This window comes from Canis lupus, chromosome 7, assembly GCF_048164855.1.
Source record: "Canis lupus baileyi chromosome 7, mCanLup2.hap1, whole genome shotgun sequence".
Taxonomy (NCBI): Eukaryota; Metazoa; Chordata; class Mammalia; order Carnivora; family Canidae; genus Canis; species Canis lupus.
Window position 1 is genome coordinate 65,818,081 of NC_132844.1, and position 24,381 is coordinate 65,842,461.

General features: G+C 49.0%; 1 long non-coding RNA gene across 1 annotated transcript in view; it reads left to right on the top strand.

Moving 5' to 3' along the window:
- LOC140636349 (uncharacterized) overlaps nt 1–18,997 on the top strand; it is a 42,495-nt gene extending 23,498 nt beyond the window's left edge. The window contains exons 2-3 of the long non-coding RNA XR_012033618.1: nt 7,767–7,835; nt 18,824–18,997. This is a non-coding gene — a long non-coding RNA (uncharacterized lncRNA). The remainder of the gene's footprint in view (nt 1–7,766; nt 7,836–18,823) is intronic.
- Nucleotides 18,998–24,381: the final 5,384 nt, after the last annotated feature.

Sequence of the window (24,381 nt, forward strand, 5' to 3'; positions counted from 1 at the left end):
CTTCCTAAACATGTCCCAACTTAAGCTCTGGATCTTCCCCCCAAAACCTGCTTCTCCCAATGCCTTCTCCATCCCTGTGAATCCTTTGCTTGGTTTGCTTGGTTTGCTTGGGCCAGAAACTCGCTCCAATCCTTTAGCAAATCTTGTTGGCTCTACTCAAGATGTGTCAAGACTGTGGCTGTTTCTCACCACCTCCTCTACTCCCAACCGTGTCCAAGCCACCACTGGTCTCTTGCCTGGCTGACTATGATACTCGCCTAAGTGGTGTCCCCTTCCACCATAGCCTATTCTCAACATAGCCACCAAAGTGGCCCTTCTAAATGTGTAGCTGACCAAGTCATTTCTCTGCTTCAAATGTTGCAGTGGGTTCCTATTCACTCAGAATAAAAGCCAAAGTCTTAGATGCCTATCCTACCTGACCTGGCCTCCTGCCTTCTCGCTGACTTTGTCTCTATTATTCTCTCTTCACTCACTCTGCAACAGCCACAAAGATGCCAAGCCCAGTCCTGTGTCTGGCTTTTGTACTCACCTGTTCCCTGTGCCTGGAAAAACTTCCTCCCAGATATCCCCACAGCTTGTTCCTTCATCTCCTTCAGACCTCTGTTCAAATGTCACCTCATCAATGAAGCCATCACTATCTATCAGGTCCCTGCAGGAAACAGATGGCACATTCAAATTCAGATCCTTCGAGGAGGACTTACAGAGATGTGGGCAGGGGGTCTGGAAACCGCAAGGATGGGGCAGGGGCCCTAGGCTATTCACAGTGAGGAGCTGACCCTGTCCCAAGGCCAGACGACTGAGTGGAGCAGTTGAATGGGAAGGAGACAACCAGCCTATGGACTCTCCAACTTCTTCTGATTTCCTGTGGGAGTTCCCATTGGTCATACTTAATAGAAGCCAGGGAGCAGGGTGATGAGGTCCATGTGGGTCAGCCTCCAGGGGCATAGAACTGGCTGAAGGGTAAAGAGGGTGAAGAGTAGATCTGGAGAGGCAAAGAGAAGATGGTCAGGTCATCACTCCTGACTGCACTACTTAAATATCACTCCCACCTCCCCGCTTCCCACACTCTATCCCTCTTTCTGCTTCTTTTTCTGTATCCCACTTATCACCTTCTAAAATCATATAATTTGTGTTTGTTTATCTTTACCCATTGGATTGTAAGATCCAGGAGGACAAGGATTTTGCCTGTTTTTGCCCTCTGTTATATCCTCAATGCCTAGAACCAAGCTTGGCATATCAAAAAAGTTCATTAATGTGTGATGAAGAAGTGAATGCATGAATAAAAGAAGGAAGTACCTTGGGAAGGGCCAGGTGAGATCTGATGGGGCCTGAGATCCCTGGATTTCACCCTGGGAATTGCCATCTGTAATGAAGAAAGAATGCATTTGTTGTTTAAGTAATTGATAGTAACTGATGGTAATTTCAAGTAATTAAACACTAATTAATTCAATGAGTCAGTAATATATTTATTTATGGTATCTGTGTTTGTTTCCTTATAAATATTGGTATTACTTTTGTCAGGCAATTAAAATTCACTGGGGAAGTCAGTGAGGTTCCTCAGGGTTACAGAAGCTTGGTTTGGTCTGGGCCAAGAATGAAAGGTGGGACCAAGCTTGGGTGAAGGCTGAGGTTGGAGCTCACATGGGGGGTGGGGGGGCAATGGGCCAAAGCAGGCGCAGGTAAGGGGTTTTTCACTTTTGGCTGATGTTATTTTGGGGTTGCGGATTAAGACACATAATAATAAAATCTTTTCCAACTTTTTAATTTCTTATATTCCCTTCTTCAATTTAGAAGTGTTCTTTTTTGGGCAGCCCCAGTGGCGTAGCGGTTCAGCGCCGCCTTCAGCCCGGGGTGTGATCCTGGAGACCCGGGATCGAGTCCCACATCGGGCTCCCTGCGTGGAGCCTGCTTCTCCTTCTGCCTGTGTCTCTGCCTCTCTCCCTCTCTCTCTCTGTCTCTCATGAATAAATAAATAAAATCTTAAAAAAAAAAAAGAAGTGTTCTCTTTCGATTGGAATATATGAGGTCCATAGGGGTTCGCTGGGTATAGGAGGTCCTTCCCTGACTTCTTTCCTAAGAGGACAGAAGTATCTTGAGCTCTTGGCCTTCTGCCCTGAGCCCTGATCTCCCGGGCACGAGACCAACTAGTTCTGGGCTAGACAGAAATAGAGAAGAAGAGGAAAGGGGGATACTCCAGCCTGTACACCCCAAAGAACCAGAATAAGATCTGAAGAGCTGAGAAAATTTGCATGGGTGTGAGTGATGCTGGGGGAGAGTATGAGCTCATAAAAGTCAAGTCCAAGGCTCTGGGGTGGGGAGGTCCTCGATGACCTTGTTTTGGGCAGGTGTAAGCATCCTGGTTGCACACATGAACTGGCAGGAAATGACACGGAAGGATGGCACCCATAGAAGCTGCTGTCCTCATCTTTCTAGATTCCCAGCCCACATTCCCTCCAACAGTCTCAAACTGGCAAATGTCAAGCCTTCGGGCAAAATGTAAACCTCCCTTCTCCCATCTTTCCTTGCTTTTTAGATCCTCTGTGGCCCAGTAGGCAAATTAAATTTATTACAGGTTAGAAAAAAATACAAAATGGTCATAGAGAAAGAAGTGGGAGTAGGGCTGGATGTCTCAGAGGCCACAGTATGTAAGAGACTTGTCTCTCCATGTGCCCTCTACACCTGCCGTCTCCCTTCCCTGTGCTGCCTTTACGCTCCCTTCAGTGCTGCAGCAGGGAGGGTTTCAGGCACATGTTCTGGAGTCAGATGACGTGGTATTAGATTTTGCCTATTCTATCACTTCCTTTCCGTGTGACACATCTGGTGAGTTACTTAATGTCTCTGAGCCTCAGTTTTCCAATGTGTGAAATAGGGATAATAACAGTACCTGTCTCATGAGAGTTGTTACAGCATTTAAATACACGTATGCGGGACGCTTGGGTGGTTCAGCGGTTGAGCACCTGTCTTGAATCCAGGGTGTGATCCTGGAGACCTGGGATCGAATCCCGCATCAGGCTCCCTGCATGGAGCCTGCTTCTCCCTTTGCCTGGGTCTCTGCCTTTCTGTGTCTCTCATGGATCTTTAAAATAAATAAATACATGTGTGCACACAGAGCACTGAGCCCATAGAGCCTGGCAGGCAGGAGGTGCTTAGTCGGCCTTAGGCATTAGAGTACCTAATGGAGCTGTCCAGCCACCCGTGACTGGCTTTCTGCGTTCCAGCCTGGCCTCATCTCTAACCATGAAGAATCTCATATCCTGTTTGGTGTTGACCTGCCCCAAGAGTTCTCCTTTCAAGGGCTCAGAGGAAAGAGCACCGTCCTTCCAGGTCTGAACTGGGCATCTTTGGTGCAGCAGACCTTTATCCGCTGCCCCCAAACGTGGCAGAGAGCTGCCTTTCTTCTGGCCCCGCTCCTCCCCCGCAGCCGGCCTCTGGGGTGGCCCCAGCTGCGGAGCGACCTCACCGCGGACTCCTCCCTGCGTGGAGGCCACCGGGGGATTTTGCGCCGTCTCTGCCTTGCGGTCTCTGTCTCACCGTCTCTGACCCGGCCCGGCTTCTGGGGCCTGTCTTTCATTTCCCCTTCTCGTTCCCTCTTTGTTCTCTCTGTTTGTCTCCCCTAATTAGCCATACTTTGGAACTGAAGTGTTTTTATTATGTTTTATTTATTGAATGGCTGTACGTTTCCTGTTCTTAATTTACAAGGCAGATCGATAAAATGCTTTATGGTCCTTGCTTCAAACGAAACAGAACTCAGGGAAGCTGCCCTTTGTTCGTGCGACTCTTCCTGGCTTATTTCTTTTTTCACAGGAAGAAAAGATTCCTCATCGCCATTCCCTTAATTGACAAGAACACTTAATACACTCACTGGCTTATTCATTCAGTTAATTACTCATTAAACTGCTAGTGGGCCCCGTCTGTGTCCTGAGTAGGACCCAGTAGCCATACGGCTGGTACAAAGCCATGTTCCTGCCCACAGGTGACTCCTGTCTCTAGCTGGGGAAACTGGTTTGGGCACTGACAGGTGCCGCGACAGTGTGTACTAGGGCTGGATGCGGCGCACACAGGGAGTGGGAGAGGCATCCCTCCTGGGCGGGGAGCAAGCTGCGCTGAGAATTCAAAGGTGAGGAGATGTCTTGATTTGGGCTCTCCCAGAAGCAGACCCGAAGACAAGGGAAAGAGTAAAGGTAGCTAAGTGGGGGGAATCCCAAGTAGAGGAGTGAGGAAGAGAGCTCTGGAAGGAAGGGGAGGAGTCCATACAGGCACCTCACAGAGCAGGTCACTGCGGTGGGCGATGGGGGGGGGGGCACGCTCCTTCTGGGAGGCTCTGGGAGACTGTGTAGAGCACATCGCAGAGAGGTGGCAACTGAGTGGTGAGGGAGCTGGAGTATTTATACTCCCGTTGCCTCCCACCAATCATTGGTGAGGGCCACCCTGGGAAATCACTTTTCCCACACTCCCGGCCTGCTGCATAGACCGCAAATCAACCTCTGGTGGTCAGAGGGAGCCTTCTAGCAAAGGAGGTGGGTTCTGGGGATAGGGGGTCAGGCTGTCAGACTGGTGTACACTGAAGTGATGAGGATGGTGGTGCAGTCGGGCTACCATCCGTGTTGGGGGAAGGCAAGGGCATGCTGGTCGGGTGCTAGGTGTGAACATGAGCAAAGGATGTTCGAGTCCAGAAAGTCTGGCGTTGCATGGCCTGGGCCTCAGCTTCCAAAAATACCTGTTCTACCCATCCAAGATGATTTGCACAGACTCCCCAACTTGGACCCTGCAGAGCAGAGCCCCCAGTTCAGCCCTTTCCTTGAATTGCTCCACCACGCCTCCTGCCAGCCTCCCAGGCCCTGGATATCTGAAGCTATTTATGATGCCCTGTCGATATCTGTCTTGGCGGAGGAGCATAGTGGGGGACGGATGGAACCCGGGGTCCTATCCATCAGTCACTTGGCTGCAATCTCTAAAGAGATTTTAATTGTGAGCTCAGATTTACTCCGGTCATCAGCAGGGCCCGCCCACCTCTTTTCTGGCTGAGAGCGGGGCCTGCAGGCCCGCTGTGGTTTCCCAAATGGACGTCTTGTAGCAGTGCTGAGGAAATATTTGCTGCAGTGAAACAATGTGCTGGGCGGAAAGCAATAGTCCTAAATCGCCCCCTGACAGCATGCCTGAGCTCTACCGGGGGCTCCTTTCACTGTACTTGCAGCTATTTTTCTGGAGGAGCAGTGTATCCCTGCTACCTGCCCAGGGAACAGAGATGACAGCCTCAAACCTGAATTGGAAGGAAACTGAGGGAGAGGACAGCACTCCCCCTCTTCTGGGCCACAAGAAAGAGACGACAGTAGGAGAACAAGGTGGTGGGGGGTGGGCTGGGGGTGGCATGGGAGACAGCCCTGTGCTAGGGAGATCTGTGCCAGGCCTACCCTGAGCTAAAGGTACAGTAAATGGTGCCCCCATCTAAAGTGAGGACGCAGAGGCTGAGGGAACTGGAAGGCTAGCCCAAGATTGCACAGCATGTGATGCCGGAAGGAGCCAGGAACCTTGAGCTTTGGTCTTTTGGGGTTCTGCTTAAGGTTTTGTCTGTGGATCCCAAGTATTCTTTTCTGAACTCCTTGTCCTATGTCTCAGGGCTCCTTCACTCCCTCCTCAGAGGACCAGGGCCCCTTCACTCTCAGGACTTGCTTTGGAGAAGTGACCTGCTTCCAGGAGCTTCTGCCTCTTAGGGTCTCTGAGTGGCCAACTCCTGGAGGTGGCCAAGTCTTCTCTCTGCCTGTGGAGTACAGCCACTTGTATATTGATCAAAGGAGAACCTCTAAGAGAGAGGAGAAGGAACAGGAGCAGCAGGGGGAAAAGAAGAGCTCCTTCTTAGCCTATGAAGTCATCTAAATAAGACCTCCTATTGCCTTCATGGCTCAGGATTCAGGAGCAGGTTTGGTCTTGGTGGATAGTCTCTGCACCAAGCCTATTGTTGAGGAGTTAATCCAACAGAAAAAAAACAGGCCACAAGAATCTTGTATATGATATCCAATGTTGTTGGTAATAGCAAAAAACAAAACAAAACAAAACAAAACCTAGAAAAATGAATGTCCATTAATAGGAGAATGGTTGGCTAAATTGTGGTCCAATTTTGGAATATCATGCAACTGTTAAAAAGGAGGGAAGCTTAATGGTTGACTTGGAAAGTCACACACGAGAAAATCAAGTTGTGGAATACAATGTGTATTTGGATTTCATTTTTAAAAATTTGTATATACTTGTAATTGGGGGTTAGGTAAATTAAAGCACTTGGAGAGGTCAGATTAGGGTCAGGTTAAGTTGTGAAAAACAGAAACATAAAGACCACAAAACAATAGCTTTTTAAAACAACATAAAGTTTACTTCTCTCTCATTGAAAGTTCTAGAGGTAAGTGGTTCAGGGCTGGTGTGGTAGCTCTACTCCAGGAAGTCCTCCAGGTTTCTTCTATCCACCATGACTGGCTTCCATTCCCAAGGCCATCCATAGCCCGGGATGGCTGCTTTAGCTTCAACATCCTAACCACCAGGAAGGAAGAAGGCACCAAGAGTAACATGTCTTCTTTGCTTAAAAGGTCAGTTCTTTAAAGTCACATACATTAATTCTGACTACATGCCATTCACCAGAACCTAGTCCCATAGCTACACTTAGATGCAAGGGAGGCTGGGAAATATAGTCTTTATTCCAAGGGGCCAACTACTCAGCTGAACATCTGAGGAAAAAAGAGTATAGATACAGGGGACAACTAATTGCCTTTGCCCTGGAGAAGGAAACTTCATATTGATCACTTTAGGGAAGAGGTTTGGGAAGAGTCAAATATCAATTTTTTTATAGCCTACACTTACTGCTTCATCTATCTAAATTATTATTAAAAATGTATTGGGGCACCTGGGTGGTCCAGTCGGTTAAACGTCTGACTCTTAATTTTCTGCTCAGGTCATGATCTCAGGGTCATGGGATCAAGCCCCACGTTGGTCTGTGCTCAGTGCAGATCTGCTTGTCCCTCTCTCTCTGCTCCTCATGCTCTCTCTCTCTCTCTCGAATAAATAAATAAATCTTTTAAAAAAAGGTATTACTTTATTGCTTTCATTATAAAGGACTCCAATAACATATTTCTTAAAAACCCTCTCTGATTGGGATGCCTGGGTGGCTCAGTGGTTGAGCATCTGCCTTTGGCTCAGGGAGTGATCCCGGGGTCCTGGGATCGAGTCCCACATCGGGCTCCCTGCAGGGAGGCTGCTTCTCCCTCTGCCTATGTCTCTGCCTCTCTGTGTCTCTCATGAATAAATAAAATCTTAAAATAAAAAACCCCGGATTGCTGTTTATTCTAGTATAATCTCTTAGCATGGCATTCAAAGCCCCCTCAGATTTGGCTGGGCCACACTTTGCAGTTTCTTCCCTCTCCTGTACACCTTGCTATGGCCGGACTTTTTTGTTGTGAACCATCCACTTTTCCCTGCAAACTTCCTGCCTCCATGACTCAGTATATTCTGGTTCCTCTTCCTAAAATGTCCTTTCTGCTCCTCACTTTATCTTTACAGATGCCACTCAAAAGTCATCTCCTGGGAGAAATCTTCCTTCTTTGCCCTGGGTGATCACCCCTCTCCTTGTACCTCTGCTGCTGTGCCATCTGGTGATTCATCTCTTCTGCATCCACCAGATGCATTCCCCAGTAGATCAGGAGCTCCTCAAGGGCAAGGGTAGGCCTGGAACACTCATGTGTTTATATCCGCCAGCACTTATGATAGTAATTGTTTCATTATAGGTGTTCAGTGAATGTGCCAGATACTGCCTGCAAGCAACATCTCATTTCGTGCTCACATCAACCTGTGAGGTCAGTACCATCATTCTCCATTTTACAAGAGTGGGTGGCAATATTGTGAAGTGGCACAAGGAGCCAGGCAGGCCTGGGTTCAAGTAATAATACTTGGGTAAATTACTTAGCTTTCTGGTGTTTCCCCATCTGTAAATCAGAGCTCATGATACGGGTCAGCATACAGTAGGTACTCAATAAGGACTCTTTTTAAAAAAATATTTTATTTATTTATTCATGAGAGACACAGAAAGAGGCAGAAACATAGGCAGAGGGAGAAGCAAACTCCCTGTGGGGGAGCCCCATGCGGGACTCCATCCCAGGCCCCCGGGTTCACAACCTGCCTGAAGGCAGATGCTCAACCACTGAGCCACCCAGACATCCCAGTAGGCACTCGATAAATGGTAGTAATTATTGACTATCAGATGGCTGGGCCTGGGATCTTTTTCTCTTCCATCCTAACTCTCCTCCACTCAGGTGGAGTCAATGCTGCTCAAATCCTTTGTCCAGGGGATCCCTGGGTGGCGCAGCGGTTTGGCGCCTGCCTTTGGCCCAGAGCACGATCCGGGAGACCCGGGATCGAGTCCCGCGTCAGGCTCCCGGCATGGAGCCTGCTTCTTCCTCTGCCTCTCTCTCTCTCTGTGACTATCATAAATAAATTAAAAAAAAAAATTAAAAAAAAAAAATCCTTTGTCCAGCCCCGTGGCCCGGTCCAGGACAGGTCGGGCGAGTCCCAGCCCATTCTCTCACCAGCCCTAATGTGGAAGCTGGAGGAACAAGGGGAGAAGGAGGAGACAGAAGTTTGGTGTCCCTTAAGCGATATCCCCTTTCCCCAGCATGTTCTTCTGTGGCTCCTCTAGGAGCTCACCATCTGGGCAGTGTCTTTGCTGCTGGCTCATTCTCATTGATCAGAAGGGACTTTCTCTGTCTGCAGGACCTTGAATCACCCTTGTGGGGTTGGAGAGGGACATGGGCAGATGTAGTTTTCTAGGATTCTGAAAAGAACAGGTGCCAAATAATGGGAGAGGCCCTTACCCCATGACCCCATTGCCAGTCAATACCTGCTTTGGCAGCCTGCCTGTACAGCTTCTGGCTGGGCAGCCATCCTCCCGCCCACCCATCCTTTGGCACCCATTCCCTGAGTCCTGCCACCCCAGGAAGAGAAATCATCCTGAACTCTGCATAGGGAACACAGACAGGCTTCCCATGCAGAGGAGCAAGATTCTAGCCTAATAATGGGAACCCTATAAATCCAGCTTATAAATGACCGTAACTGGACACTGGACTCCAACACACACACACACACACACAGACACACACACACTCAGAGGCTAGCAGTGGCCTCCCTGGGGACCCCACAGCTCCTCCCAAGTCCTGTGTGGTCAGAAAGCACAAGCCATTTATCCTCTTCCCACAGTTAGAGGCCATGGAGAGAAGAACGGCTGCCCCTCCTTGTCCTCTGGCTTCTTAATGTCCATAATCTGCATCTCATTTGGTAATACCTTCTGCACTGAGCCAAGTGGCAGTCAGACAACCTGAACCAGGCCCTAACTGTGTCCCACATGCACAAACATGAACAGAAGCATTTGGGAGGCAGGAGGTCAGGTGATGAGCGCGGAGGATTCTGGAAGGATCTACCACAAGCCTTCCCAAGCGGATGGTGGGCTGTGTGGCTGAAGGCTGGGAGGGCGATCAGGGTTCTTTCTCCTTTCTGGCTGGGGGAGACAAGCCAGTGGGCAGAGGCAGATAGATGACCTTTTACCAGGCTGACCAGGTGACTTCTGGGGTCAGTGTTCTGAAGCCCTGGCTGCCATGCTCACCAGTTTTGTCACTTGTTTCCCTGTTCTCAGCCGATGTCTTTTTTTTTTTTAATTTTTTTTAATTTTTTTTTATTTATTTATGATAGGCACACAGTGAGAGAGAGAGAGGCAGAGACACAGGCAGAGGGAGAAGCAGGCTCCATGCACCGGGAGCCTGACGTGGGATTCCATGCCGGGTCTCCAGGATCGCGCCCTGGGCCAAAGGCAGGCGCCAAACCGCTGCGCCACCCAGGGATCCCCTCAGCTGATGTCTTAATGGCCAGGTCCTGACTCACCCTGGCCAGGTGGGGGTGGGCTAGGTGTAGGAATCTCAGCCTCCTTTCCCAGAAAGGGGTCTCCTAAAGGGTCGGGGACCTGGTTCCTCCCGCAGTAGGGAATGATTCCTCTTGCCCCAGTAGGCAGTAATCCCAGAGCCTGGACCTTGCCTCCCACCATCAGCTGGGGCACCCAGCTCTGGCCCCAGGGGCACCCAGCTGGGGTGGGTGGTTTGGGCCAGGAGAGACAGGAGGAAGACCTCCTGTCTGTGCCCTCTGCCCCCTCCCCAAATTGCCTCCTTCACCTTTCACAGGTTGTGTTTACCTTGGCCTCCCCCTCCTGCCCTGTTCTCCCAGCCGATCTGATTGCTATAATTAGTTAATCAGTAACTGGCATAATTTCCTCCTGATTAATGCAGGAATAATCACCCGCCAGGGCTGCCAGCAATTTGCTTATCAGAGTCACTTTGAAACAGCTTTGAAAATGAACGATTGGCACCTTCCGTGGGGTTAAAATTAGAGCCTGCGGAGGCCGCCCTCTGCTGTGGGCGTCTGGGATGTTGGGAGGGGCCCCCAGGGGAGCCCCCAGCCCGTGCCATGTGGCCCCGGCCTAATCTCTGGGGCAGGCACAGTCCTGGCCGTGTGGTCCTGCCCCCAGTCTCTCTGCCTCCGGGCCTCCCCCGCCTCCCGGGGCCCTGAGTGGTCGAGGCCGCGCTGGCTGCTTCCCAGGCTCACTGTCTCCCGTTAGCACCACGGCTCAGCAGCACCCCAGGCCCCAGGGTGGGTGGCGGGCAGAGGTGGTGAGGGCCATGGTTCCCACAGCGTCTGGCTGCAAAGATGCTTGCGGGATGGGGGAGAGATGCTCTGAGGGCCCCCATTGCACCTGCTGTCCGGAGCTCCCGGACACACGGGGAGATGGGGAACACGTCCTCACTCACACCATCCAGCCACGTGGTCATTTCAAGGGCAGGTGGCAGGGTACTGGGGCGCATCCCGGAAGGGAGCTAGCGGGTGGAGACTAGGACGGGAGGCTGGTCCAGGAGGAGGAGGCTGTTGGCAAAGGGCAGGGCAATAGGGCAGAAGGAGGGGCCCGCCCTCAGTGGTGGCAGTGGTAGTAGTAGTGGTAGTAACAGCAGCAGCAGTAAAAGGCAACCACCCGACCCTGGAGTACAGGAATTATAGTAGCTTCACATACGTGATCTTATTTCATCCTTATGAGATGACAATAAACACTTAATGAGCACATACTATGTGCCAGTCCTGTTTCTTTATTTTTATAATTTTATAAGTTTATTTTATAATTTTACTTTTATTATATATATATATATATATATAATTTTACTTTTTATTACGGAAAATTTCAAGCATACACAGAATTGTCATAATGAGCTCCTATGTACTCACCACCCAGTTTCTACAATTTATTAATGTTTTTCTAATCTTGTTTCATCTCTCCCAGCCTCCATTCTTGCGCTTGTTTGAGTATTTTCAAACCAGTGCCAGACATATCACGTCACCCGGAAAATGAGATGCAGGTAGGAAGAGCATGGTCCTCACAGGGTTGTTGAAGGATTTAATGAGATTGTGCATGTGCAGGTCTTAGGACACATATGCGCTCCATAGATATTGGTTATTACTATGTAGAAGCCAGGGAGTGTTAAAATCTTATCTAAATCTGTAAGGTTTAGAGGAGACGCAACGGACAGGGCCAGGGGTGTGAGAGTCTCCAGGGGCTGTGCAGGGGTTGCTCAGACAGCTCTTGGGGTTCGGGGCAGGAGAGGCTGGCGTGATTGTCGTCCACACTTCCTGCGCACGTGAGTCACCTGAGGCGCTGCAAATGGCAATTGAGTTAGTGATCGCAAGGGACGCTGTGGCCTTACGGCTGAGCTATGGCCTCTGGGTGTTCCCTTTGGCGCATCAAGTACATGCCTCTCTCCAGGTCTCCTCTTAGCAGCCTGAAGAGTCAGGGGCGCTGGGGGACTAGTTCAAATTCTCACAGAAGAGGGGTTCATGGCATCCAGTCAGGAGAAGTCTGGGCAGTCGCTTGAGTACTCTCTGTGCAGGGGGGCTGGGGGTAGTGTACCGCTGTGTTTGTGCCCAGTGCACCACTGGAGAGTGAGGGATACGGGAAAGAGGAGGTGGAAGTCACTATTCCTGTCCATTAGGAGCCCACGACCTGGTTGGAACACACTGCGCTAAGCAATAATCTACAAGACACACAGCTGTCACATGGCGACGTGTTGCCACCCCAATCAGATCTCAGGCCTGGCCTGAGATGGGGCCCTGACACTGAGCGTGTGGAAGTCCACGTGTGTGCACATGCACGTGCGCGTGCACACTCTCGGTTGCACACTCCTGACTTGCAAATGCACCGTTCTGCGTGCACATTGTCAAGGAACACCTGTCCCTGAGAAGCTTTTGTCAGGTGAGAAATAGTAAGTGGATACAGAAATGTTACTCTGTCAAATAGGTAAGACTGTATGACTGGCTGCATTAAAAACCAAAACAAAACAAAACAAAAAACTCCACAAAAGTTTTTTAAAATGAACTTTGTGTTGAAAGAATCAAGGTGTTTTCCATGCTTGGACGGCTGCCAATGGCAGAGGTTGGACAAGAGTGAAGGTAAATAAGCTTCAGGGATCAAGTATGGGATGGGGTGTCTATTTCTGGAGAGGAGGCTGTGGCCCTCTCCCCAGCCCTACCTGTGAGCTCCTCCCTTTGCATGACATTGACATTTTGTATCCATCTCCTTCCTTTTTTTTTTTTTTTCAAGGTTTTATTTATTTATTCATGAGAGACACAGAGAAAGGCAGAGACACAGGCAGAGGGCGAAGCAGGCTCCATGCAGGAAGCCCGATGTGGGACTTGATCTCGAAACTCCAAGATCATGTTCTGAGCCGGAGGCAGACGATCAACCGCTGAGCCACCCAGGTGTCTCCATCTACTTCCTTCTTGAACCTCTCACTCCTTCCATTTTGCTGACACTGAATTCATTCACTTCTCCTACTTCTTTGACGGCCCCTCTTTCCCCTTCTCCTTTGCTCACTCCTCCCTCTATCCCCCCCTCCCATTAAATACAGGCAGCCCGCCTGGGACTCCATCCCCAGCAGAATTTAATTTTGGTACCACCTGCCTCCCTTGTGTGATCTCTTTGATTCTCTTGTCTTCAACTTCTGTGTTGCCACCAAGCAAGCGTCCCACATAAATCCCTATTCCTTGTCCCGATCTTTCTCCAAGGACACCAGCCAGCAGTTCCCCTTGTGTGTACTGGACACTTCCACTAGGCTCTCCTGCCGGAACCTCAAATTCAATTTGTCTTTATCAATTTGTCATAATATTCTTCTGCAAATTAGATTATCCTTCTGCAATCCATAAACCCTCAACTGGCCCTTTCAGTCCCTTTATCCAGAAACTTAGGAGTCACATCCAGCTCCCACTATAATCATGTGGGTCCAGGGGCTTCTATCCTGATTCTCTCTTCTTTCTCCCTCCTCCTCTCTATCCCCACCAGCCAGCCCCCTGGCCCTCTCACAAGGACTCTTTGCCTTTCATCGTGTTCTGTCTCCCATCCACCCTTCAAACCCTAACCCGAATAAAAAGTCCAGACTACTCGGGAAGGCACCTGTGAACTCACTGGAATTGGTCCCAACCAACTCCTTCCACTGAGTCTCCCTGTGTTCACTTCCCTCACCATGAACCCTCTGCCTAAGCATCGCCCTGGGTGTGGCAACTTTCAAGAATACACTAAGCACTTTCATACATTTGTCCCTCACTCTTCCTTGCCCCATCCTTGATTTCTACCTATCCCATTCCTACTCATTTTATTAGTGAGCATCAAGTACAGCTGCAAATAATAGACTCCATGATAGTGACTAAAGATAGATGTTATTTCTCTTTTATGTAGAAATGCAGATGGAGCTTTGCTTCATGAAGTCCTCAGGGATCTAGACTCATTCTAGTTACTGGTTTGTCATCCCTTGCGTGTGGTTCCCATTCTCATGATCCAAGGCAACAGCCAGAACTCCAGCCATCACCTCTGTGTTCTATGTAGCAAATTGGGCAAAAGTTGCATAGGAATCTGATCGGGGGATTCCTGGGTGGCGCAGTGGTTTGGCGCCTGCCTTTGGCCCAGGGCGTGATCCTGGAGACCCGGGATCGAATCCCACATCGGGCTCCCGGTGCGTGGAGCCTGCTTCTCCCTCTGCCTGTGTCTCTGCCTCTCTCTCTCTGTGACTATCATAAATAAATAAAAATTAAAAAAAAAAAAAGGAATCTGATCGGGTGGGGGTCAGCAGTACAGGTGGTAAAAGAAATCACCCAACACAGAACAAAATAGAAATTTGTTGAATATTTTGTAAGGGAGCAGTGCGCAGGATGGCAGAGGTGAGACTGCCTGCTCTGAGGTGGTGGTGGTGGTGGTGGTGGGGCCACAGTTACAGGGTAGAGTGACAGTGTGGGGACATATGGAGTTTCCCCTTTTTTGTGAGTAGCCCACTGGTTAGTTAGGGCCTATAGCTTTCAAGGTGGGTCACTTCATGAGGCTGTTTGCATTCAGCTTGGTGGTCAGTGGTCACTGTGGGCCCTTCTGGCTTAATTAGCATTCCATTGCTCAAACCTGTCACCTAAAAGCAGCCTCTACAAAGGGCACATGTAACTGCTTTAAAAGAAGGCTAGGGGGGGATCCCTGGGTGGCGCAGCGGTTTGGCGCCTGCCTTTGGCCCAGGTCACGATCCTGGAGACCCGGGATCGAATCCCACGTCGGGCTCCCGGTGCATGGAGCCTGCTTCTCCCTCTGCCTGTGTCTCTGCCTCTTTCTCCCTCTATGTCTATCATGAATAAATAAATAAAATCTTAAAATAAAAAAAATAAAAATAAAAGAAGGCTACCAGAGGTACCACAGTGTTTTTCCACTTATATCCTATTAGCAAGCCGCAAGGGAGGGTGGGAAAATTTGTCTATTTTGAATTGTGTACCTAAAAATCTGACCTAAGGTCTTACAATATACTATGGAAGAAAAGAAAAGAGGATACCGGGAAACAATTAGAAATCTCTGATACCACCTGACAGAGACCCATTTATTTATTTATTTTTAGACAGAGAGAGCTGGTGGGGGGAGGGGCAAGGGGAGAGAGAGAGAGAGAGAATATTAATCAGACTTCACACCCAGTGCAGAGCCTGACATGGGGCTCGATCTCAGAACCCTGAGATCATGACCTGAGCTGAAATCAAGAGTCAACCACTTAACCAACTGAGTCACCCAGATGCCCCAGACAGAGACCCATTTAAATGCCTCTCCCTTCAAGTGCTTCTAAGAGCCCCAAATGGAATTAACCACTTCTTTCTGGGCCCTTGCCTATAGCAGTTACTAGAAATTCTCTCTGCTGTCTATTGCAGTCAGTTCTGGAGTTGATCTTCCCTCCTAGACTGTGAGTCCCTGGAGGCAGGGGAAGTGTCTTCTACAACCCTGCGCCTCCCCCTGGCCAGTCACAGGTGTGGCAGACCAGGTACTTGAGTGCGTGTTGACCAGACTGAGCCCTTGAGCATCTTGGGTCCTTCCCCCCTGGGGACCGACGGCATGGTTTTGGAAGTGCTTGGCTGTTGTTAGGATTGTAGCCTCCTGGAGCTGGTGCGTTGGTGGACCAACCTTGTGGCTGTAGTTTGTTTGCTTTTACATAATGGCACTTTACTGAGGTATAATTTATATACCTTCAAGTGCCCTAATCTTAAATCTAAGTCAATGACCTTTGACAAATGTACACACTCATGCAACCATCACTCAGAGCAAGAGCTATAACATTCCTGGCACCTCTAAAGGCACCCTTGTGCTCCTCCCTAGTAAGAGCCCTTGCAGAGGTAACTGCTGTTCAGGTTTTTTGGGTGGCTGTGGTTTATTGGTGCTTGTATTAACTTCAGCAACAACTGGCTGCTTGGTGGCTGTGAAGAAAGTAGGAGCTGGGGTTGGGAAGCATTTATGTCCACTCCAAATCTTCTCCCATCTCTCTGTGTGCCAATCATACTAGTCTTTTTTTTTTTAAGATTTTATTTATTTATTCATGAGAGACTCAGAGAGAGAGAGAGAGAGAGAGAGAGAGAGAGGCAGAGACACAGGCAGAGGGAGAAGCAAGCTCCATGCAGGGAACCTGACGCGGGACTTGATCCTGGGTCCCCAGGATCAGGCCCTGGGCTGAAAGTGGCGCTAAACCACTGGGCCACCGAGGCTGCCCGAGTCATACTAGTCTTTATTATTTTAACTCATCCAGCTTTCTCTGCCCCCAGGACCTTTGCACATGCCATTTTATCTTCCTGGAGCATTCTGCCTCCAATTATTATGGCCTATATAATTCCTGTTTGACCTTCAGGTTTCAGCACAAGCATCACTGCCTCATGAGACTATCCCTATCTCATTCAGACTGGGTTCTATATCTCATAGCACCTGGCGCCTTTCCTTTTGTAACAACCATCACCTTTGTAACTCTTTAATTCCTGCTGTGACAGACACACCCCAGGATGACTTCTCCCTGAGTCACACCTCTTGAGTGTAGGTGGGACCTGTGATTTGTTTCTAATCAATAGACTATGTCAAGGGCAACAGGGTTTCACAGTCCCAAATCCATTGATTTGTGGTTAATAAAAAAGGAGATTATTCTAGGTTGGCCTTACTTAATCCGGTTCAATCTTCTTAAAAAGGGACTGGGGGACCTCCTTAAAGTCAGGGACTTCTGTTGGACTCAAAGAAGCAAGTCACCTGGAGTTCCACCTCTACGTGGATATTATTATGGTTTGAACTTGAAAGTAGATCTTTCTCCAGTCAAACCTCTGCTGAGAATGCAGCCCAGGTGATGCCCCGATGTAGCCTAATGGGACTATGAGTAGAGGACACAGAGAAGCCATGCTGGACTCTGGGTCCACAGAAACTGTGAAGTAAGGAATGTGTATTGTTTTAAGCTTCTAAGTTTGTGGTAATTTGTTACGCAGCAAAAGATGACTGCCTTCACTAATATATCTGCCTTCACCTCTAAACTGTGAGATCCTTGGGGGCAGGGACCTTGTCGTCTGTCTATTGTGGCTATCCTTGTTCTTGAGATTATTGAATTTTCTTGGTTCACAGTATCCTTAGTGTCTTCATTTTTTCTCATGATGTCCCTCGATTGAAAGAAATACTAATGCTTCCATTTATTCAGTAGTTATATCCAAACAACTTAAATATTTGTGTTCTAACAACATAGTAACCATTTGCAAAAAATGATACACATAGATTAAAAGAAAAAATAGCTTATTTTATTCTTTTTTTTAAGAATTTTATTTATTTATTCATGAGAGACCCACAGAGAGAGAGGGGCAGAGACACAGGCAGAGGGAGAAGCAGGCTCCATGCAGGGAGCCCGATGTGGACTTGACTCTGGGTCTCCAGGATCAGGCTCTGGGCTGAAGGCAGTGCTAAACCATTGAGCTACCCGGGCTGCCTAGTTTATTTTATTCTTAACTGCACTTATTTACTTGTAAGAAGTGTGCAGCTGTTGGACACTGCACAACTTCTCAAACCTTGGAATCAGAGCAGATGCCAACACCTTCATCCTGATTTCCCATTCTATGTTGATTTTTACGTGGGTGAAAATCTATCTCTGCAACATCACCAAAAGGAATGCAACACAAACTAATACTTGGTGTGAATGTGAACCACCTCAAGCTAGAGGCCTACATGGTGTACAACGGATGTTGCTGTGTTATCTTCGAAAATTTAAAATGTGGGCAGCCCCGGTGGTGCAGCGGTTTAGTGCCGCCTGCAGCCCGGGGTATGATCCTGGAGACCAGGGATCAAGTCCGCGTCGGGCTCCCTGCATGGAGCCTGCTTCTCCCTCTGTCTGTGTCTCTGCCTCTCTCTGTGTGTCTCTGTGAATAAATAAATAAAATCTTTAAAAAAAAAAAAAGAAAGAAAGAAAATTTAAAATATTTAAAATGTCCCACTGTGCCTCTCTGAGATCACTGAGATGCCTCAGGGCACCATGACTCATACGAATCATAAACCTGTACATAGAAGGGACTCAACAAATAGTCACTAACTGAGAAGTGACTGCCTGATGGATGAACTGTGATGGGAGGGGAGCCCGAAGAGAAATAGAGCTTTGGAGTGAAAAGGCTCCTTTGCCCTTCCCTAGCATGGTGGCTCTAGAGGACTGGCCCTGAGAGTCCAAACAGGAAAACAGAAGCCACTCCAGATGTTTCAGACAGGAGGAACTTAACACAGGGCATTGGTTATGCAAGTGGTGGAGGCACCGAGAGAGTAGACAAGGCGTGGTGAGGTGACTCGGAGATCTGTGAGAGCTGGAAACCGCTATTTCCCTTTGTCTGTTGAATATGTTCTTATTTGGAAATTGTATGTTTGGCAGATGTAATCATTACTAGATTAAGATAGGCCCTAAGAGAGCTCAGAGCACCCTAAGGGGTGCCCGGATGGCTCAGTGGTTGAGTGTCTGCCTTCAGCTTAAGTCATGATCCTGGGGTCCTGGGATGGAGTCCCGCATCAGGCTCTCCCCCCAGAGAGCCTGCTTCTCCCTCTGCCTAGGTCTCTGCCTCTCTCTCTGTGTCTCTCATGAATAAATAAATAAATAAAATCATATTTTAAAAAATATAAGCCCTAAATCCAATGACAGATGTGTCCTAAGAAGAGAGAAATGTGGACACAGATGCAGGGAGAACACCATGTGTCAAAAGAGACAGAGGTTGGAGTGATATGTCTCCAAGCCAAGGAACACCAAGGATTGCTGGTAAACCTCAGAATCTAGGAAGAGGCAAGGGGGATCTCTTCTCTTTCTTAGAGCATATGGAGGGAATATGGCCCTGCTACACCTAAATTTTGAACTTCTAGCCTCCAGAACTGTGAGAGAATACATTTCTGTTGTTCTAGGTTATCCAAGTTTGTGTTAATTTGTTACAGCGGCCCTAGGAAACCAATACAGCGATCTACTGGCACCTCAAACTCAACACGTTCCAAACAGAGATGATCACCTTCCTTCTCACGCCTATGCTTCTGGCAGGTGCCCTTCACCCAGACTTGAAGTCGGAGCTTCATCCTCATCCACTCTGTGGCAAATCAGTGCCAACTTCTATTCTTTAGTCTCACTCACTTGTCCCTCTCTTCCCTCTGCCCCCTACCTTCTTAGTTGTTGTTGTTGTTTTTTTTAATATTTTGTTTATTAGAGGGGGAGAGATATATAGAGAGAAACAGAAAGGGGTGGAGGAAGAGCAGAGGGAGAGGGACAAGCAGACTCCACGCTAAGCACAGAGCCCAACACAGGGCTTGATCCCATGACCCTGAGATCATGACCTGAGCCGAAATCAAGAGTAGGATGATCAACCAACTGAGCCACCCAGGCACTCCTCCTCACCTTCTTGGTTTAGACCCTCATTCTGGATCTCATGACCCCATGCCTCCAATCCATCTTACACAGGATATTAATTCCATTGCACAGCTATCATGTGATATCCCACTGCTCCCTAGCTAACAACCTAAACAAACCTCCTTTGTAGGGAACCCTGCTGATGGCCCAGCAAATCCCCTTTATTTGGCAGATGTGCTCATCCTCCAGCTGCTGTGAGCATTGACTGATAACTCACAACTGTTCCTTCTTTGGAGAATTGCTCTGGGCCAATGGGAGCCATCTTTTCTAGGAGGTTATGTCCTTAGTACCAAGGACAGCCCACAGCCAAAGACTGACTGATTCAGTGTACAAAAGGCCAACCCCCTTGCCTCAAAGCATGGTTAAGTCTGTGGTATAATTCATCCTCCAGAGCTTCTGGGGGGATCAGGCTAAAGTCAGACATTGGGCGGAGACCACATTCCTGCTTAGCCCCTTCCCCTACTGTAACCGCTGCTCCTCGCTTTCTCCTGAGAGTTTTCCCTGAGTAATCACATCACTGAGTTACCTATCCTGGTCTCTGCTTTCAGGGAGCCCACCTAAGATGATCCTTGGTAGAGCAACGGCATTCCTTAGTAAAATCCACACTCCTTCACTTGGCATTCAAGGCTGTCCGTGATTAGACCCAGAGCACTCATGTTCCCACCTTGACTCTCCTCATCCTCCTTCCCTTGTTCTGTGCAGCATAGCAGCAGCGTGCTAAGCATAGCAGATCATTGAACTGCTTACTGTGTCAGGCATATGTTCCTCTATTTCCCACCTCCGAGCCTTTTCTATGCTCTTCTTCCTGGTGGGCCTCCCTTCTCTGCCTCTCTTATCCGGACACATCAGAACACTACCTACACTTCTAGTGGGGAAGTACAGAAGACCCATCTCCTTCCTTTGATCTCTTAGAGCACTTCCTGTCTCTCTCCAATGACGTGAATCACTTCCTGCTCAGTAATCATAGGATAATGCCAACTTAGTGGCACTCTTTCTGTCTCAGTTGAGGCCCCACGTTACAGGGTGCCAACTAGCCCCCAATCCAAATTGGGATGCAAGACTACCCCAGCAGAACCTACGAAGGAGGTGGCCAAGAGCTGGCCCTCACTGCTGACTGTTCACCTCTAGGCCATCAGAGAGGTGGGGAGGCTGAGGGAGTGAACTGAGCCTCATCTCCCATATGTGGAGTGTAGGATACAGTGACTGGGTTTAGGAATTGTGCCTGGAAAATCTAAAGGATCAGGGGCTGCTCCTAGCTACCTGTTTTGATGATGAGTCAGTGTTTGTTAGAGCCAAAGATGCTGAGGACTTCCCATGGAGCATCCGGGGGGCCAACTGGGATTGATTTACATTCTTTTCAAAGGGGTGGGCCAACAGATGCCCTGAGATGGAGGGCAGATGAAATGACAGCTGTAGAGTGCCACCCCCACATCAGGGAACAATGATGGATGAGAAAGCCCAGCAACGGGTTCCCACTAGAGGACAGGCAGCTTTGTACACATGCTGAGCCCCAGGAAACTTCCACTAGAATACTCCACTGAACCAGGCAAGGAATATCTTTCCTGTCCCAAACCTCCCCACCCTGAAACCCAGAGGGACAGAAGTGGATGAAGATTAGTGAAGGTAAAGGCGGGGGGGTCTCCTGGGGGAACAGAAGAGAAATAAATGAAACTTGTCCCTCCTCTTTTCACAGCAGAGTTGGACCCCACCTGGGACAGGCAGCCAGCAAGATGCTTCAAATTTGTAAGAAGGTGGGGCGCCTGGGTGGCTCAGTGGTTCAGCGTCTGCCTTTGGCTCAGGTCGCGATCCCAGGGTCCTGGGATCGAGTCCCACATCAGGCTCCCTGTAGGGAGCCTGCTTCTCCCTCTGCCTGTGTCTCTGCCTCTCTCTGTGTGTGTCTCTCACAGATAAATAAATAAAATCTTTTAAAAATTGTAATAAAGTTCCTCTCTGTCAAGATGTGGACTGCACTTAAAAAAACACACAAGCTTTATCGTGGAAAATTTCGAATACATCTCCAGGTAAAGAGAATACTCTAACAGGCTGCCATGCATCCTTGCTCAGTTTTGGTATTAGCAGCACTCAGCCAGTCTGGTTTCATCGGCACTCCTGCTCTTTTTCCTTACCCTTAACGGGCTAGACATTTTAATTATCACATGATAGTTTGCTTTTGTTACACAAGGAAATGAGAACTTACTGCCTAAGAGTAGTTTGAGCTCTTGGGATAATGGTTTCCCCTCTCTGTGCTGTAGTTACTGCAAGGTCATGATCCCTGCCCTGACCTACAGGACGCAGGCACTGGAGGTCCTCTGGGAATGATGGCATACCACGTGGTTGGCAGGCAGTGATGACAACAGCGATGACTGCCAGGACCAGAGGGTCATTGCATGGAGTATGGGTGACATACTTTGGCATGTGGGTGCTGCATTCGTGGTGCGTGGGTGGGGTGGTGACATGTAGTTAGGTGTGTGCTGGTGTGTGGCTGGCATGTCTGTGGTATGTGGGAGATTGGGCGGCGTGCAGTTGGCACATACATGGTGGCCAAGAAGTGAGGTGTGCGGGTGCTGGCTGGCTTGTTGTGGGCTCACGGTATGTAATGATTAATCTGATTTGCCCTCCCCTGAGCCTCCCCTCCCGGCGGCTGACTGCATCTCATACATACCAAGGTTCTTATCACATCAAGAATTCATAATCATCCCAAAATATTCAATGGGGATATGAAATATTTACACATGAGGCGCCAGACGGTGAAATGAAATGAGCTCGTTCCCAGACCCTGGTAGGAGCCTCTCTCCTGCAGGGGCAGGAAGGGGGCTGAGACACGGGGGCATCTTCACGGGGTCCCATCTCTCCTTCCTGAGCTCTGGGACCCACGGGGCACCTCCCATATGTGTCCTCATTCGGTGAGGAGAAGCAGATCTCCAGATTCCTCCCTGTTCCCTGTGTGGGCAGGAGATGGTTGAGGGGGTGGCAGGAAAGCTGAGAGCTGCTAGTCCGGTATCATAGGAACATAGAATCTTGGCAATGGAAGCAATGACATAATTCATTCACCCCTTTCTCTACAAAATGCTGAAGGGATCCTCATTTATCTGCTTGCTTAGCTCCAACAACGGGGAGCTCATTACCATTAGTCAACTGCTGGTGACTCATGGTTAGAAAGCTCTTCCTTATATTCAAATGCCTGGAAACTCCATTTGCCAGTCCTCTTCAGCCTGACATTTCAGCTCCCTCTGAGGGTCACCTTGTCCACCCCACCCAGCCGGCCTGGGGTCCTTAGTATCTCAAAGACCCCAGCCCTGCCAGCCACCCTGGGATGGCCCAGAGTACAGATGGGCCCCAAGCAGCCGTAATGGCCTCATCTGTTTAATTAGCATGCAATTAGCTTAGTGCATATTTTCACACACACCAGAGCTGCTTATCAATCATCTGCAGCCAGTGACAGACACACAGACGGTGGACCTGCAAAGCTAGGAGGAAGGAGATCTTCTCAATGACTTTTAGGGGCTCAGCATGGCCAGGGGGTTGGTTACAGAACAGCCTGAAAGGTTGTGCCATGTTAAAAGGCCCAAAGTTCTTCCTTCCAGCATCCAGGGCAGGAAGATTATACTCAGGCCTCAGTTTCCCCAGTTGCAGCTCATTCCCACTCGGGAGAAGAGTAACATTGACACCTCAAGGATACAGTCTCCCCCATTAGGCTAGAACCCTGTCCTCTTTGAGGACAAGTACTTTGTCTTCTCTTTCCTCTCCTGTCTCCCTCTCACTGCACTTGGAATTCTCAGCCAAGAAATAAGATCCAGAACAGAAAGAACGTGGGACGGGTAGTCACTGAATGAGTGTTATGTTGACCAAGCTGTGTCTTCTGGCAGGATCTGTTCCCACCATGGGGTAGAAACAACAGAGGCTTGCGAGCTCCATCAGTGTTCCATTTCAGCTCTACCACCGGCTAGCTGAGTGGCCTTAGGAAAGCGTCTTACCTCTCAGAGCCCCTGTTTCCTCAAATGCAAATGGATTATAACAATACCTACCTTATGGAGTTGGTGGGAGAAATTTTTAAACGAGTTAACACAATGCCAGCGCTTACAGATACTGAAGACCTGATGCTTTCCCCCCACCTACCCTCCCTCCCTCTCTTTCCCTTCTATTTCATACGGTCTTGAATTCATAGGCTCCTCCATGGCTCTGGCCACTTTGCTGGCAGGAAGGTGAGATGGGATCTCTGGGGACAAAACAACCCTTCCTATCCAGAAGGGCTCCTAGGTTGATCCCTGAAGTGAGAGAGCTGGGGTTTGTGCTGAGCAGGGGTATGCAGCCTTAGAGGGTGAGGCAGGGTGTTTCTGATTGACACGTTTTCCACAAGGATAAACTGGAATGTGACACTGTTACTGTCAGACCCTGAATGGTGGAACATGGAGGAGCCTAAATATTTCATGGTCAAGTTCATCAATAATGGAGACCGAGACTAAATTACATAACTGTCACCTTTCTGTTAAATAGTATTTTCTGCAGGGGGAGGGGGAGGGGACCACAGAGGCCTTTATTGAAAATCATGAATGATTTAGGGCAGCAAATAAAAGGGATCAAGAAGAAAAGAAAGGAGAGAGATTTTCTAGGATCACCTGCCTCATCATCCAGGGATGGCTGGAAGAGATCTGAAAGGTATGAGGGTCTAGGAAGAGAGGGTGCAGAGTATATCTACAGCAAGGCTTTGGGGGTTGGGAAAGACCTTCCAGAGTGGGGTGGGGTGATGAATGTGCTAACCTGAGTCTCACTGTCACATTGATCCTTTTTCATGGAGATGGACAGAAAGAAGCTCAGAGACAACTGTAAATCAGGGGCTCTGTCTCCCCATCAAATTGTACTTGGAGAGTAGGCATTTGTCTCCACCATCAGACCAGGGACTCCTCGAGGCAAGAGCTTGCCTCTCCCATCAGACCAAGTGCTTCCTGAGGGCAGCAGCTGTTTCTCCTCTATCAGAATTGGAGCCCTTGTGGGGCGCCTGGATGGCTCAGTTGGTTGGCATCCGACTCTTGATCTCAGCTTAGGTCTTGATCTCAGGGTTGTGATTTCAAGCCCTGCATTGGGCCCCATGCTGAGC